General features: G+C 47.4%; 1 protein-coding gene across 4 annotated transcripts in view; it reads right to left on the bottom strand.

The window, feature by feature from the left end:
* Positions 1-17,102, bottom strand: part of CCDC60 (coiled-coil domain containing 60) — a 265,864-nt gene that overhangs the window by 212,244 nt on the left and 36,518 nt on the right. For 2 of the 4 annotated variants that reach the window (XM_079941757.1, XM_079941756.1), the window contains exons 4-5: positions 5,084-5,318; positions 4,389-4,482 (exon numbers count right to left, since the gene is read on the bottom strand). The exons of 1 other annotated variant lie outside the window; for it this stretch is intronic. The gene's annotated coding sequence lies outside the window, so the exon portion shown is untranslated. The remainder of the gene's footprint in view (positions 1-4,388; positions 4,483-5,083; positions 5,319-17,102) is intronic. One more of the 4 variants, XM_079941758.1, reaches the window with a different exon arrangement.

The raw sequence follows: 17,102 nt of genomic DNA, 5'->3' as shown, positions 1-17,102 counted from the left end.
CTCCTCATTTTTTATTTATTTATTTATTTTTTTTTGTGGTACACGGGCCTCTCACTGTCGTGGCCTCTCCCATTGCGGAGCACAGGCTCCGGACGCGCAGGCTCAGCGGCCATGGCTCACGGGCCCAGTCGCTCAGCGGCATGTGGGATCCTCCCGGACCAGGGCACTAACCCGTGTCCCCTGCATCAGCAGGTGGACTCTCAACCACTGCGCCACCAGGAAAGCCCTAACCTCCTCATTTTATATTCAGGAAAACTGAGGCCCAGAGAGGTTAAGTGACATGTCCATGGTCACACAGAAGTTCAGTGGCAGAGCTGGAACATAACCTCCTGTTTTCTCCAAGCAAGTGCTACCAACTGGAAGCCAGTGAAGATGCTGAGGCCTCATACTCCTCTCCTTGAGGACTGAGTGCCCGTTCTCACTCAGACTACACAGACTGGATTCACATTGATGAGGCTGTAATTTGTACCCGTGAATAACAGGAACTTTAACAGAGTTATTAATTATATACATTTCTGTTTACAGGAGAATAATACTGTTAGCCCCATTAAACACCATTATCAATGCATAATCTAATAATTTCAACATAATGAAACTAATATATTTCAGAGGAATAGAAGGAAATAGTCTACACTTGGCACCAACTGGATTATTCTAAGCTAGGAAGTCCTTGAGGCAGCGATAATAATTGTTCTGATTTTCACCACATCTACTTGGTACAGTGCTTTACACTTTACATATCATTTTCACATGCCTTATTACCTTGTTTCATTCTTCTAGAAACGTGGAGAGGGAGTAGGGCAGAGAAAACAGAGTGTACTGGTTGGGAATATCTGGGTTGCAAGCAACAGAATGAACATCCAACCTACACTAGCTTTAGGAAAAAAGAAAATGGGGGGTGGTGAGATTGCTGGCTCACATAACTGAATTGCCCCGGAATGTTCTGATTCAGGAATGGTTTGATCCAGGGGTCCGTGCTGTCATTAAGTTTCTGGCTTTGTTTCTGGATGATTCTCTCTGCTGCTTTGTTCGCTTCATCCTCAGGTTGACCCATAGTGCCCTCCTATTCCCATATCCTCACATTACAAAGCCCAAAAGGGAAACAGAGGAGTTCTTGTGGCAGGTCTCATGGAGGGCAGAGCACTTGTCTGTCTCAGAAACGTCAGAAAACCTCTCCTCATATCTTATTGGTGTGACTTAGATCAGGTGCCCATCCCTCAACCAATCACAATGGACGATGGATACAAGCACTTACTGGTTTGAGCCAATCAGGGCCCATTCTAGAGCAGAGGGCGGGATCAATTCCACCAAAAACAACAGAGCTAAAGGTGGTGGCGGTGGGGGGAAGGTACCCACAGGAAAATGTGAGTGAGTGTTCTTGGTGGGAAAGAGGGAGGTGGTCTGGAAAAACAAACTATGGTGTCCGTTACATCGTGGACTGGAGAGGTTAAGAGCCATGCCCAAATGACACACGGATTCTGACATGTGGGATGAGACATAAATTCAGGGTTTTTGTTTCAAACCTTATACCATCAACACCATTGTCTAGAAACCTGAAGAATTTTCCTACTACCATTCGTACGTATCTACCAGCTCTGTTCTTAGCAAAACACCAGAAAACTCGTGACCATTATGCTGAGCCAGTGACTTCCTGTCCGTGCCCAATCAAAACAAAGAGCCCAAACATCAGATAATAAAGGAAATGAGACTGAACTTGGCATTGTCCTGATAAATACGAATTCCCTTCAATTTCACAGGAAGTAGCCAGACAGAAGCAAGTTCACATTATTTTTATTCCTGGCCTCACACCCTTGTATATAACAAGTTGACCTCAGTTTAAGGTCAGCAACTCAGTTCTTTATGTCACATATCAAATCACTGTGACTATCGCCTCCCCAGTCACACTGCTTTTTCTAGGATTTCAATTCATTTATGTATGACTCACCTACTACTACAGAGCCTGAAACTAGCCAACAACACATGTAGCTCCCTATGAGGCAGGTGGAGTAGCATTTCTATTTCACAAAGGAAGGCACTGTGACTCCAAGAGCTAAAGCCACTGTATTAGAATAAACTATTCTTTCCCTCCTGGGTGTATTCTTAACTACTCACACAGGACGCTTCACTTCTGACACTTCCGGTCACCAAATGTCTGTGGGTTTTTTCCCCACACCAAGCAATTCTCCATGACACCCACTGGGTGTCCTACAACTGAACTCAATTCTAACCCTACCTACCTGGAGTAGAGTCGATCCCATGGGTTAAGGGCTCGGTCCCACCCACTGTTCGCATCCCAAGTAGTAGGTCCCCAGATTCCTCACAACCTCTGTCAGACGTGGCTACTAACCGGAGGTTCCCATGACCCTAATTTGCTAGAGCACCTCACAGAACTCGGGAAAACACATTTACCAGTTTATTAAAGGATATGATAAAGGACAGAGATGAACAGACACATAGGTTGACGAGGTCTGGAGGGCCCTGAGCACGGGAGCTTCTGACCCCGCAGAGCTGGGTGTGTCGCTCCATTACGTGGATGTGTTCACCAACCTGAAGCTCCCCGAAATTCCATAGTATTGGCTTCATCACGTAGGCATGATCAATCATTAACCCCACTGCCAGCCCCCCTCCTCTGGAGAAGGGGCTGGGGGCCGAAAATTCCAAGCTTCTAATTACGGCTTGGTCTTTTGGGTGAGCAGTGCCCACCCAGAGTTGCCTCATTAGAACAGATGTTCCCAGTGTTATCACTTAGGACATTATGAGGGTTTCAGGAGCTCTGTGCCAGGAACCATGGAGCAGAGACCAATACATCTGTTTTCCATCATCTCACAGTCACTCAACCAATAAGTGCTGGAGGCCCTTCCATGTGCGACTCTCACATGCTACACTCTTTACCAGGCACCCGATACAAGGACACATCCCGGTCTCCTCTGGAAGCACGTGGAAGCTGCTAGGTTGGAAAAGTCTGTCCTGCCTGGATCTGATGTCAGAGCCCCCTTCCCTGTCGCCCGTCACTCATATCCAGGAATGAAAGCCTTGAGCGAGAGGCTTTAACAGGGCCACCTGCTCAGGACACAGAAAGTACCGACAGGAAACATCTGCTCTGGAAACACCGGTGCTTCTGTTGATTGAAATGGACAAACGGAAAGGCTGTTCCCGAGTCTGGGGACATTGTGAGCTGAGGGGATTACGGTATTACCAGCTACTTCCGGCAGAACTAGAGATGGGAGGACGTGGGCAGCCAGAAGCTTATCCCAGGCCAACTGGGACCCTCTTGGTCCTAATAATAATCAATCGCTTGTAGGGCGCGGTCAGCTAACTGCTACGCGGCAGGAAGCTGAAATAAGCTGAGTCATCCTTCCTGTGGCCACTGCGCTTGCGCTAAGTATACTAATGAGGTTTTAAAGTAGCGACCTATCCGATGCTGGCTCACAAATCGCACCATCGGCGAAAGCCAATCACAGAGCGACACATGTTCTTAATCCCTATATAAGCAGACTGCTATAGGATTGCGGGGTCTTCCTTCCATCTTTCTTCAACCAAGCTGTGCTCCAATAAAGTGTGATACGAGAAGAATCTTGCGTGTGGCGGCTCGTTATTCTGCTGGTCGGAAACGGCCCGCCGCAATCGCTGATAAATATTGTGCCGTGAAGAAGCTTGGAGGAGCCTCTGGGGTGTTTTGCCAGATGGGTAATTGAATTCCCTCTGGGAGGAAACAAGCGCTGCTTGGCTAACCCCGTTTTGGGTGGCGGTCTCTAGGTCAACTTAAGGTAGAAAAGCCAAACCCGCAGGACATCTTTACTTTGTGTGTGTGTGTGTGTGTGCTCATGAGTGCTTGTGGCTGTGTGTGGTTGTATGTGTAACATTGAATCATATCACAGAAAGACTGTTCATTTCACGTAGAACTTATCACAAGTTTCTTTGAAACCCTAATTCCCCTCACCCCAGGTACTTTAAATAGAATTTGAGTCACAAAATCAATTCGGGTTGATTTATCTACAGACTTCCTTCCTCCTCCCTTCCCTTTCTTCCTCCCTTCCTTTATTCCATTCTCTCATTTAACAAACTTTAGTTGAGCCCCTGGTGTTAGTTGTCAGAGGTGAGTAAGGCGCAGTCTGCGGGGTGGGGATGGAGGTTTATAGCAGCGGTTTTTAAATAGGAATGGTTCCCACCTTCCCAAAGGGGACACTGGGAAATGCCCAGAGGCATTTTTGGTTGTCAGGACTGGGGAGGGAGGGGGCGCTACCAGCACCTAGTGGGTGGAGGCCAGGGATGCTGTCCCACATCCTAGAATGCACAGGACAGCCCATAACAATTATCCGACCGAAAACGTCAGTGGTGCTGAGGTTGAGAAATCGGATCTTTCATATGGAAGATAGAATAGGACTCACTGCGTTCAGTCCCGGCTCTGCCTGTCGCTGTCAGAGGACCTCAAGTGAGTCTCTTGACCAAGTCCCTTGACCTCTTTGAGTCTCGGTGTTCCACCTGTCAGAGGGAATGAAAATAGTCCCCTCTTAGTAATGACTGAAGGGAGTCTGGGCATAAATCATACTGTTTAGTACCTGGCACAGAGCAGGTACCCAAGAAACAACAGCCACTTGGCTTCCAGGGTCTAAAAGGTACCAGTGGGTCCTGGTGAAATTGCAAATATATCAAGGGGAAGCCCAAAGGGATTGTCATGCTCTTTTCCCTTCCTGGTATTATTGTAACCTGTAGCTAGACACTGATTTGTACATTTAATGGTTCAATGCCCCCATCCCCTGATCGACCGTCAGCTCCATCAAGGCAGGGGCTGTGTTTTCTGTTGTTCCTTTTCTATATTCCCAGCACCCAGCAGTGTCTGGCCAGGTGGTAGCTATTCAATAATTGGAGCCCGATGGCCTGAGTTGAAATCCTGGCTTTTCCACTCACCAGTGGTGTGAACTTGGGCAAGTTACTTAACCTTTCTGTGCCTCGTTTTCCTCCTCCGTAAAGTGGGCAAGTATCTACCAGACAGAGTTGTGGTAAGGGTTAAATAAGCTACCATATCTGTCTAGGGCCTGGCACCTGGTTAGTGCTTATAAGAATTTATTATTATTATTATTACCATCATTACTATCTTGTTTTTACTTTAGTGAGTGCCACTCTGGCACCGGATGCCAGCTCACAGGGGTAGACCTTCCTCTGCCTTTGAGGAGCGTTTGTTTCTGCGAATCATTTGGAGAAAGAGCTGAATTTGCAGAGAAGCTGGCAGCTCAGCTAAGCAGAAAAGTAGAAGCCGAAGTGATTTCTGGTGGGAGGTTCACGGGCCGCTGGGTCACCCAACAGCTTCTCTCTCTCACCTGGAAGAAATGAGAATTGATTGGAAGCTCGTCCCACCTGAAAAGGTCTGTCGGCAGCCAGAACTGGTACATTGTTGTCAAGGATGCTTTTGGTTTTTGGTCCAGGGAGGAAGCAGTTCATGATGATTTGCTTTTCCAGGAAGTGAGACTGACTCCGTGGGGAGACAGAATGAGGTCCCAGACGCCTGCCGGATTTCACTGCTCCCCTGACAAGCAGGAAGACAGGACAATCGAGGGGCAGATAGGAAATGATAAACAAGGAGAGGAGACCCAGTGGGAACCAACCCAGCGGCTAAGGGGAGGCTGGGAATACGGGGCAAAAACTGCGAGCGATCAGAGAGGGAGGAAGAGAGGTTTAGAGCTGAGAAGACTGACAGCAACAACAACGGCAACAATAATAATAGCTACTGTGAATTGAGTGCCTACTGTATGCTGTGGGCACTTTACACACCCGAGCTCAGTTAATGCTCATGATGCCATTAGCTCATGTGTGTCAGGCCTCATCCACCTGTGGGTGATGAAAAGGTCACGCTTTCTGTATTCACGCATACATTCACTCATTCACTCAACAAACGTTCACCGAGCACCTAGCGTATGGCAGGCACTGTTCCAGGCACCGGGGATACGGCAGAAAAGCAGACAGACCAGCAGACCACACTCCCCGCCCTCGTGGAGCTGTCGTTCTCCTGGGCTGAGGGTCGGCCAACAATGACAGGCAATTACATCTAGTAGTCAGGTGGTGAGGGATGCTGTGAGGGAAATAGAGCCTGGGGTGGAGGTGGCGCGTGTAGGGGTAGGGTGAGGTTGAATTTTAAGAAGAGTGGTCAGGAAAAGCCTTTCTGAAAAGGAGACATTTAAGCGATGACCTGAAAAAGGTCACTGGTTAAAAGTTCCTGTGTTGATTCCAGCAGAGGTGGGTGGGTGAGTGGAGGGGCTTCCCACACCACACTGAGCGGTTCTCAGACGTCAGCAGGGCGTCTGCTGACTCAAGGCCTGGGAAATAGCATCAGATTCCACAGGGTTGCAATTGCAGGGTTCAGGCCTACAAGACCCCCAACCCCACTTCAGATGCCAGCCAAAAGCCTGGGCTGCTGCCTGCGCCTGTGACCCGCGGACTGTTAATCAAAGGTTCCCACACCTTCCTCCTCCGGTTCGACATATTTGCTAGAGCGGCTCACAGAACTCAGAAGCATGTTACTTACTAGATCACTGGTTTATTATGAAAGGACGTAACTCAGGAACCGCCAGGTGGAAGAGACACTCGGGGCGCGGAGTATCCACGCCCTCTCCGGCTGCACCGCCCTCCCGGCATCCCCGTGTGTTCTCCAACCTGGAAGCTCTCTGAACCCCATCCTTTTGGGTTCTTCTGGAGGCTTCATTACCTAGGAATAACTGCAGGACTCACTGGCTGTTGGCAATTGATTCAACCTCCAGCAACTCTCCCGGACACTGAGTGGCAGGACTGAAAGTTTCAACCCTCTAATTACAGGATTGGTTTTTCCCGGCAACCAGCTCCCATCCGTAGGTGGGGTTCAAGCCACCTCCTTAACGTAACAAAAGACACCTTTGTTGATTTCATCACTTAAATTCTGAGGGTTTTTAGCTGTGTTGGAAATAGAAAGACCAAATATGTATTTTTTATTATAAACCACAGTATCACAGGTGAAAAGTGAGCCAAGTGCATATTTTGGATAGAGTATAACAGAAAGAGAGCAGCAAGTGCAAAGGCCCTGAGGTGGGAGCGTGTGTGGCATTTTTGGGGAGGAGAAAGGAAGCCAGCATCCAGGAGCATAGGGAGTTAGGCAGACAGTGGTGGGAGGTGGGGCGGAACAGGCACAGGTGTTGGATCACGTGAGCCTCATGGCACTGTAAGGATTTTGGCTTTTCATCCGAGTGAAACGGTGATCCATTACAGAGTATCAAGCAGGGAAGTAACTTCATCTGACGGGTTTCAACAACAACTCTGGCTGCTGTGTTGAGAACAGTCTGTGGGAGGCAGGGGAGGAAGCAGGGGACCAGTTAGAAGGCTGCCGTAAGGATCTGGGTGACAGATGATGGTGGTTCGGACCAGACAGTAGCAGCGGGGCTGGTGAGAAGGGCTGGGACTCTATAACCAACTTGGTTGTCCCGAGGCCAAGCCTACTTCTGTAGGATACTTCCAACACCCTGTCTCGTCCCACCCACGTGTCCTCTCACCTGTGCCCAGAAGCCCCCAAGACAGATGCACTCACCACCTGGCGTCAGGCTGTTCTCCTGTTCGGGTTTCACATGTCCTCAGTCACTGCACCCCTGGGAGTGGTGATACCATCACCACTGTGCTCATTAGGACACAATGTCCATGCCAGGGAGTCACCTCCCTGTGTCCCCAGACCTTCCAGTCTTGGGGATGCAGGATGGGACCATGGGCCTTGCAGTGGTGAGGAGACAGGCCAAGGCCTCACACCGGTTTGCTTGTGTGCCCCCGGGCATGAAGACTTCATCGATGCTTCCGTCAGCTTCTGGCCCTCAGTTCCTCTTGCCAGAGGACTTGGGCTCAGATGGGGACCAGATCCCTGGCCCTGTTCTCCCTCTGTATCCCCAGTGAACCTCCCCCTGCTTCCTTGGGTGCAAACATAACAGATTCCAGAGGATAGCCCTGAGAGAGAGAGAGAGAGAGAGAGAGGGGGAGGGGAGGGGAGGGGGAGGGGGAGGGGGAGGGGAGGGGAGGGGGAGGGGAGGGGGAGGGGGAGGGGGAGGGAGAGGGGAGGGGGAGGGGGAGGGAGAGGGGAGGGGGAGGGGGAGGGAGAGGGGAGGGGGAGGGGGAGGGAGAGGGGAGGGGGAGGGGGAGGGAATGTGTACATGTTGAAGAAAGCGGTGTGTGCCAGCTCAATGTAGATGTTACTGTCCCGTTTTCCAGATGAATCACTGGAGGCTCAGGGAGGTTAAGCGATTTGCCCAAGGCCATCGCTTGCATTCAAGTCTCCTAGTACTTCCTCTTCTTTTGCAATATCAAGACCCCTGCCCCATACTGCCCATGTTCCCCCCCAAATCCAAAATGGCACAGTATGATTGGATAATGGAGCAGAGTATTCAAAACTGAATCTTTGTATTTAAAATCCTGGACATACTGTGGCTGCATATGTAGTAGCCCTTTGTTCAGTCACTCAATAGACCTTGACTGAGCACCTAATAAAAATCAAGCCCAGAAGCGCGCTGTCTCTTGTGGGAGACGGAGCAGTCAGAGGTCAGTTCATTTCATCCTGGGTATTGGGAGAGAATTCTGGGCTACTTACTCCTTAAGAGGAAGGGATGGGACCACAAATGGGGTTGACTCCCCACCTCACTGGTGTCAGGGGTGGAAGCAACACCAGAAAAGCAGTGCTGTCGCGTCAGGCAAACCAGGGTTTGAATCCCACTCTCACCAGTGACCAGCTGGGTGACCCACATTCCCTCAGGTCCCTTTAGCACCGACACACCGGTGTCTGACACAGGGTAAACACTCCATAAATGACCCTTACTGTTGCTGGGTTGGCAAAGGAATTTGAGGACAGAAACAAACTGGAGAATTCTGCCCCAAGGCCCCTTTGTTGGCAGCATCAGTTTTAGGGGAGGCAGGAAGCTCGTAAGTATCTGGATCAGGACACTCTGCCCCCAAAAGGGTAGCAGACAGAGCTCCTCAAATCACCTGCACCCTTAAGCCCTGCCAGAGAAAGTTTCCCCAAATGCAGGAACCTAAAACCTTCCATGGTGGCTATAGACTTGGCAACTTCACTTTTCCAAACAAGGGCAAAACCGGCTCTTCAACTTCAATGCCTGGGGGTGAAGTCCGACACGTTTAATACCTTTCTAGGTGATGAAATGGATTGTTTTTCTCAAGACAAAAGAAAAAGAAAATCGAGATTCACGATGGGGTAGGGAAGAGGTGGGCAAGTTTTGATGATACAATAGAATATTTGAAATCCTGGCAAACTAGGGGAAAGGTCACCAACCATCTGTCCACTGACCAGACTGGAGCTACCTGGCAATTTGGGGATCCTGATCTATTATCTCTACAGACTGTAAGTTCCCCGAGGGGAGAACCACGCCTTTGAAAACTTCTTTTCCCCATAGGACCTTGAAAATAGTTAGAAACTTTATGCAGAGACAGGCAGGTTCCTGTTAATACCAACAGCCAACGTCTACTGAGTACTTGCTCATTCCAGGAACCATGCTAAGGGCTTAATCTCCGTAAACGTTCAAAACAAACAATAAAAAAACCCAGATGGTGCATGCTATTATTACCATTTACTATAATTACCATTTTATAGAAGGTAACACTGAGGCTCAAAGAGGCTGGATAAGTAAGCCCAACGTCACAGACGGGCTCTTCAGCTTCAATGTCAATGGGCGAACAGTTCAGTGAAAGAATGAAGATTTCCCCTCCTCAGCATGCAGAGGGTTAACTTAGAACCTCAGGCTGTCAGCACTTCTCTGATCTTGGCACTAATTATGTACAGAAATCATCTTGCCTCTGCCGTCTAATGAAAACGACGGTACAGAAATGGAATTGATCATGATATGTACTCTGAGTGTTGTTTTCTTCTTTAAAAGACTACCTCAATTTCCCCCACTTTTCATTTTCCCCTCTCCTTACCAGATAATCAAATATAAAAGTTATATTAACCTACCAACCACTTCAATTAAAATGCTCATCCAAAATTTGAAAACCATTAAAAAACCCATTATCTCAGTTTTAACGTTCTCTGATTCCGTGTCTATTTTCTGCCACAGCGCAAACGGCAGGTAACATTATCACAGTAGGTGCCTTCTAGAAAGCAACGTCTCATTCTTTGCCAGTCGGTCCCGAGGCTGCTCGCCCGGCACGGGCCTTATTAAAAACCCACACGCCCTGGTGTACTTCAGTCATGTCCAAATGCATTGAAATAATTGATTGTTTTAATGAGTTCTCCATCTGTCTCATTTTCTTCTGTCTTTCTCTACTCAGGAGTGGGTTTCAGAGAGAGGAAAGGACAGATCCACTCTTGGGAGGTTATAGACTGAAAGATGGGAGGGTCTCTGGCTTGGATCTGTTGCCTGGGGGGTTCTGCGTTCCCGTGACGAAATTAGAAATGGTTTTCCCTGGGACTTCCCTGGTAGTCCAGTGAAGAATCCGCCTTCCAATGCAGGGGGCGCACGTTCAACCCCTGGTCGGGGAACTAAGATCTCACATGCCAGGGGGCAACTAAGCCCGTGTGCCATAACTACTGAGCCTGCGTGCCACAACTGGAGAGCCCATGTGCTGCAACTACTGAGCCTGTGCACTCTGGAGCCCACACCACAACAAAAGAGCCCATGTGCCGCAACTAAGACCCGATGCAGCCAAAAATAAATAAATATTTGAAAAATCTAATTGTCCAATGACAAAGAATTATATCAACTAATGGCATATCCTAAGAATGCAGTAATATTCTGAAGTCATTTAAAAGTATATTAGAGAAGAATATATATTGAATGAGGAAAAATGATACCATATTGTTAAAGAAACCAAATAGAATACCAAATGGTATGATCCAAGTTTTATGGGAAAAAAGTATATGGCTACGACTTCATGAAAAAAAAAAAAAGACTGGAAGATTATATGGTCCTCTGAGAAAATGAGAATCGGTCATTTTTATACTTGCTGAGCTTCTTCTGTTCCAAATTTGTTCTCCAGTGATAGTGCATTAATTTTTCTGTTCAGAAAACAAAAGTTGTTTCCAAAAGGAATACCTGTGAATTATAGCAGGAAATGGAGTGGGAATATCTGGGAATTAAAGCAGGTTTAAGACCTTTCCTCTCAGCCCTGGGTTCCTATTACTACCCTGTAGTAGTAAGAGTTGATGCATTACTATATATGATATATATATAGTAATATATAATTAACCAGAATGACTACCACCTCTCACCATTCCCTGGCCTTTTATCCAGACCTATATAAGGTGCTCTGGCTCAATTTTTCCCAGATCTGACAAGCCACATAAGAAAAAGCACTGTAATTGTTTAGTTAACAAATGATGGAACTCCGACAGAAACCAGGAATTAGTTCAATAATTGGACAACCTTTAGCTGTAGGCGAGGATGGAGTAGTGGGAATGGGAATATCCTCCTGCCTGAAACAACCAAAAAATTGGTGTAATATATGCTACAATGATTTTCAAACTACCGGCACTCAGGAAACAAAGGACAGTGATCCCTGAGGGGCAAGAAACAAAAAGTCAGCCCTAGGTTTGCATTCCTCCATGAGAGGATTTCCAGGGTGCAGCATAGGGAGGGGGCCTGGTGGACTCCCTGACATGAGAAGACATTGCTGAGAGTCTGGGGAACCCGTGGTGGCTAGAGTTCCCAAGTCAGAATCTGCAGAAGGGTGCTATTCAGAGAGAACTTCAGAAACCGTGGAGTTCTAATCAGCCCATGCATGTGAGCAAACGACCCAAGGCTGGGGAACCTTCTGCAAGGAGTAGAGATGACGGTGCTGGGTGTCTGGACCAACATATTAGTACAAAGGTGGAGAAACGGTTCTAGACGAAAACAGAAGAGAACACTTTTGTGACCCTGCTTTAAGCAAAAATTTCTTAGATATGACACCAGAAGTACAATCTATATAAAGACAAATCAGACTTCATCAAAATTAAGATCTTCTGCTCTTAGTTAAAGCAGCCCCAACAGACTAAATACCACGGACTGGGTGGCTTATAAAACGCAGAAACTTCTTACAGTTCTAGAGGCTGAGCCGTACGAGATCAAGACGCCAACAGATTTGCTGTCTGTTGAGGACAAGCTTTCTGGTTCATAGCCCACAACTTCTTGCTGTATTCTCACAGAACGGAAGGGACGGGGAGCTCTATGGGGTCTCTTTTTAAGGGCACTGATCCCACTTATGAGGGCTTTGCCCTCATGACCCAATTACTGCTAAAGGCCCCACCTCCAAATACCATCACTCTGGGAGTTAGAGTTTCAACATATGAACTTTGGGGTTGGGGAGGAAAACACCCAGTCCGTTACATGTTCTTCAAAGGCACTTTTTTTCTCTCTCATTTTATTACAATGAAGTTTAACAGAACAGAAAAGTCACATGACCTTGGTGGGTCCAAAAGGCACTTTTAAGAGAATGAAAAGAGATGCCACACATATCTGGAGAAAACTGTAATTCGAAAAGATACATGCACCCCGATGTTCATTGCAGCACTATTCTCAATAACTAAGACATGGAAACAACATATATATAATAGAATACTACTTAGCCATAAAAAAGAATGAAATAATGCCATTTGCGGCAACATGGATGGACCTAGAGATCATCATACTAAGTGAAGTAAGTCAGACAGAGAAGACAAATATCACAATATCACATGTGGAATCTAAAATATGACACAAATGAGTCTCTCATTTGTGTTATCTACAAAACAGAAAGACTCACAGACATAGAGAACAGACTTGTGGTTGCCAAGGGGGCAGGTGCGGGGGAGAGGGAGTTTGCGATTAGCCAATGCAAACTATTATACAGAGAATGGATAAAGCAACAAGGTCCTGCTGTATAGCACAGGGAATTATAGTCAACATCCTGTGATAAACCATAATGGAAAAGAATATGAAAAAGAATGTATTTATATGTGTAACTGAATCACTTTGCTGTACAGTAGAAATTAACACAACATTGTAAATCAACTCTACTTCAGTGAAATACAATAAAAAAATAGAGGTGCCACTAATAGACCGGAAGACATTATTTCCAAGTCATGTATTTAATAAAGGATTTGTATTCAGAATATATAAAAACTCTCAAAACTCTACAGTAAGGGAAAAAATCCAATTTAAAAATGGGCGAACTGTTTGAATAGACAATTCACCAAAGAACCTATAGAGGTGGCAAATCAGCACATCAAAAAAAGCTCGGCTTATTGAGTCATTACTCATTAGAAAAATGCAAACTAAAAAAACAATAGGATACCACCGAACACCTATCAGAATGGCTAAAATTCAAAGGGCAGACCTTGACACGTGTTGGCAAAGACTGGAGAAACTGCAACTCCTAAATGCTGCTGTTGGGAATGTAATATTGACAAACTGACTTCCAAAATACTTGTACTTTTCTTAAAAAGTAAATTATACCTATGATATGATTCAGCTATTACACACCTAGCTATTTATCTAAGAGAAACGAAAGCTCATGTCCATGTAAAGATTTGCACCCAATGCTCATAACAGCCTTATTTGTAATAGACCCAAACTGGAAACAACCCAGATGTCCATTGACAGGTGAATGGGTAAACAAACTGGTATATACATATGGTGAAACACTACTCAATAGAAAGGAATGAACTGCTCATGCACCTAATGGAGATGAATCTCAAAATAACTGCCGAGTAGAACCAGGGACACAAGAATTGTATAAAAATCTAGAAAAAGAAAACTTAGAAAGCAAGTCAGTGATTGCCCAAGGCATGAGGTGGGAGGGAAAGATTAAGTGAGACAGGAAGAAACTTGGGGGGTGATGGGTATGTTCTTGACTACGGGAATGATTTCACTGGTATAAATATATCAAAGCATCAACTTGTACTCTTTAAATATGTGCTGTCTGTTGCATATCATACCTCAGTAAAGCTGTTAAGAAAAGTGAATACACAGATTTTTAAAAATTGAACTGTCAAGAAAATAATTCTGGCTCCAAGCATGTCTGAAAAAAAAAAACTTAAATGGTATCTTCTTTGTGCAACTCGTCTCTCCCAGAGAGAGGCCTGCCTCACTTGGTCAACAGGGCTGCCATGACTCCTGGACTCCATCCTTCTATATTCAGATCCAGAGCCAAGAAAGCATCACCTCTTCCCTAGAGGTCCTCACAAAACTCTGAAGTGTACTCTAACTGGACCAGCCCAGTTCACGTGCCCATGAATGCATGTGGGCAACCAATCACTAGAGCCAGTGAACCATGATGCTCCGATTGTCCCAGGCCTGAGTCACGAGCAATTCAGGGTTGCAGTCACAACCCTGAATCACGAGCAATTCAGGGTTGCAGTCACAAGAAGCGTAGTGGATATTGTGGTGACCGCAAGAACGCGCCTCTTGGATCTCTGTGTGCAGGTAGCGTGATGAGTCGAGGGCCTCAACTGCCATGCTCTGAAATCCATCACCGTGTTTGTGCAGAGGCCACACTTCCCTCGGGCTGCTCCCAGCCAGCAGGTGAGTGCAGAAGGAATCCCAAGGCAGAGCCTTTCCTGGGAGACACAAGGCTCTCCTGACAAGTCATGATGGCTCAAGGACTCCCTAGTGGTCTTGCTGAATGGCTTATGCATTAAGTCTAACACGCATCCATTCGCCCTTCTTTCCTCCTCTCTACCCTTCACCTGTGCCAGCTCCCTCTCCACCCTCCTCAAAAGCATTTCCCCTAATAAATCTCTTGCACGTTTAACCCCATTTTAGCATCTGTTTCTTGTAAGACCCCAATTAACACAGATACCAGGAAGACACCTAACACATCTCTACCTTTAGTCAAAAGTTCCAGGGTTTGCCAAATCAGTTCTTATCCTGTATCTTATTTGACTTGCAGCCTTGGTTGGAGAAACTGCTAGGAACACAAAAGCCTTGAAGTGGACATAATAGGACTGACTTATGGGTGGTGACCCTGCCATCCATTGCAAGCACTCAGTGATTCACAAAGCACTTTAAGATACAAAACTTGATCTGATCTTCACAAAAGAGCAGTGAGGTGGGTGGAGCTATTTGATATTAGTCATAAGGAGGTTGATAGGGAGGTCAAAGTGAATTGTTAAAAGTCCCATAGATCCAAGTCCCTGCTGTGCTGAAGAATCTTCAGTGGGGGCTTCCCTGGTGGCGCAGTGGTTGAGAGTCCGCCTGCCGATGCAGGGGACGCGGGTTCGTGTCCCAGTCCGGGAAGATCCCACATGCTGCGGAGCGGCTGGGCCCGTGAGCCATGGCCGCTGAGTCTGCACATCCGGAGCCTGTGCTCCGCAACGAGAGAGGCCACAACAGTGAGAGGCCCGCGTACCGCAAAAAAAACAACAACAGAAAAGAATCTTCAGTGGTTCCTCATTGCCTTCAAGATAAAGACCAAGGTAGTCATGTGGCGCACAAGGGCCCTGTGACCTGGCGCTAGAGCCACGTTCAAGGCTCCAATAAAGCCACAGGCTATTTGGCCTCTTGGCCTCTGCATATTCTGTTCCTTCTCCTTCAAACACTTTCCATACCCTCCTCTGGTATCAACTACGCACCCATACTACTACTACTCTCTTCCTATTGAAAATCTGCTCTTAAAGACTGGGTCATGTATTCCTTTGAGGCCCCAGATCCCTGTTCTTACCCATTTCATAGTGTAATAGGTAAGAACCTTTGTATTCTTTTTTTTTTTTTGCGGTACGTGGGCCTCAAGAGGGCAAGAGAACAGCCGTCTTGAGTGGCCTGACCTCACACTTCACCTCCACACACCCTGCACGACCCGTACAGTCTAGGTCCACCTCTCTTCCACGGCTGCCCTGAGGTCAGGTAGATAGAGGTGCACTGCAACCGAACATCACACATGCGATAACAAGTAACAGCAGCTAACGAGCATCAAGAGTAAAGGTACCGGGACTTCCCTGGTGGCGCAGTGGTTAAGACCCACCTGCCAATGCAGGGGACACGGGTTCGAGCCCTGGTCTGGGAAGATCCCACATGCCGCGGAGCAATTAAGCCCGTGCGCCACAACTACTGAGCCTGCGCTCTAGGGCCCGCGAGCCGCAACTCCTGAGCCCACATGCCACAACTACTGAAGCCCACGCGCCTAAAGCCTGAGAGCCGCAACTACTGAAGCCTGTGCACCTAAAGCCCGTGCTCCTCCACAAGAGAAGCCACCGCAGTGAGAAGCACGTGCACTGCAATGAAGCATAGCCCCCGCTCGCCGCAACTGGAGAAAGCCCGTGCGCAGCCATGAAGACCCAGCGCAAAAATAAATTTATTTTTTTAAAAAAAGAGTAAACATACCTAGCATGCTAAAGAGTAAAATTCGCCTAGAGGTGGGTGAACTTTGGAGCCAGGTGTTATCGGGTCAATTTTTCACGCACATCCAGAGGATAACGACAGCATCTCGCTGCAGACACAGCAAATCAGATTCATTTCATAGTGAGGCCACCACTGCCCCCCCCCCCCCCCCCCCCCCCCCGTCTGAGAGCAGACTCCCTCCACTCAGACTCGGAGGAAATGTAACATGTTTAACAGGCACGATACAGGGGAGGTCATGACCTTTAGGCAGAATACAGCAGTAACAGCGCTCTGAGATCATACCGCCCCCGCCTGCGATTTCTGTACTGGCCTGCAGTGTCGTGTCACCTGTCCACTGGCAGTCCCCAGAGCTGGTGCCGAATACTGGAGGGGAGGCATAATGGTGCCTTTCCCCAGTAGGGGCCGGATTAATTACCTAAGTAGTCTTAGGTGGGGCCAGGTAGACAACAGGTGAGATCTGTAAGTCCCTTTCTAAGCTTATTCCCCACCAGGCAGCAAACCCAAACCAGCAGGGTCTTACCTGCCAGTCCTACGCCATTTATAATGCGTCCCTCTGTGGGTAGGTCCTGTAGGCAAAAGTGGGTTATTGTCCTGACAGTTGGCAACCTTTGGGTCCCTTGGTGGTCAAGAGTTGAACTCAGATTGTGTTGACTAGTTGCCTCTGGGTTAATATGGCATAGACACTGGGACGACGCTCCTGAGATGTTCAGTCACAGTTCATAGGGCTTGAGTCAGCCTCCTGGCCCACATGTTGAGAGCACGGGTTTCCTGCCTCAGTCGTTAAGTACTCCGTTT

Source organism: Stenella coeruleoalba (genome assembly GCF_951394435.1).
Source record: "Stenella coeruleoalba genome assembly, chromosome: 14".
Classification (NCBI taxonomy): domain Eukaryota; kingdom Metazoa; phylum Chordata; class Mammalia; order Artiodactyla; family Delphinidae; genus Stenella; species Stenella coeruleoalba.
Note: the sequence above shows the minus strand (reverse complement) of the source record. Positions and strands in the feature narration are given on the sequence as shown.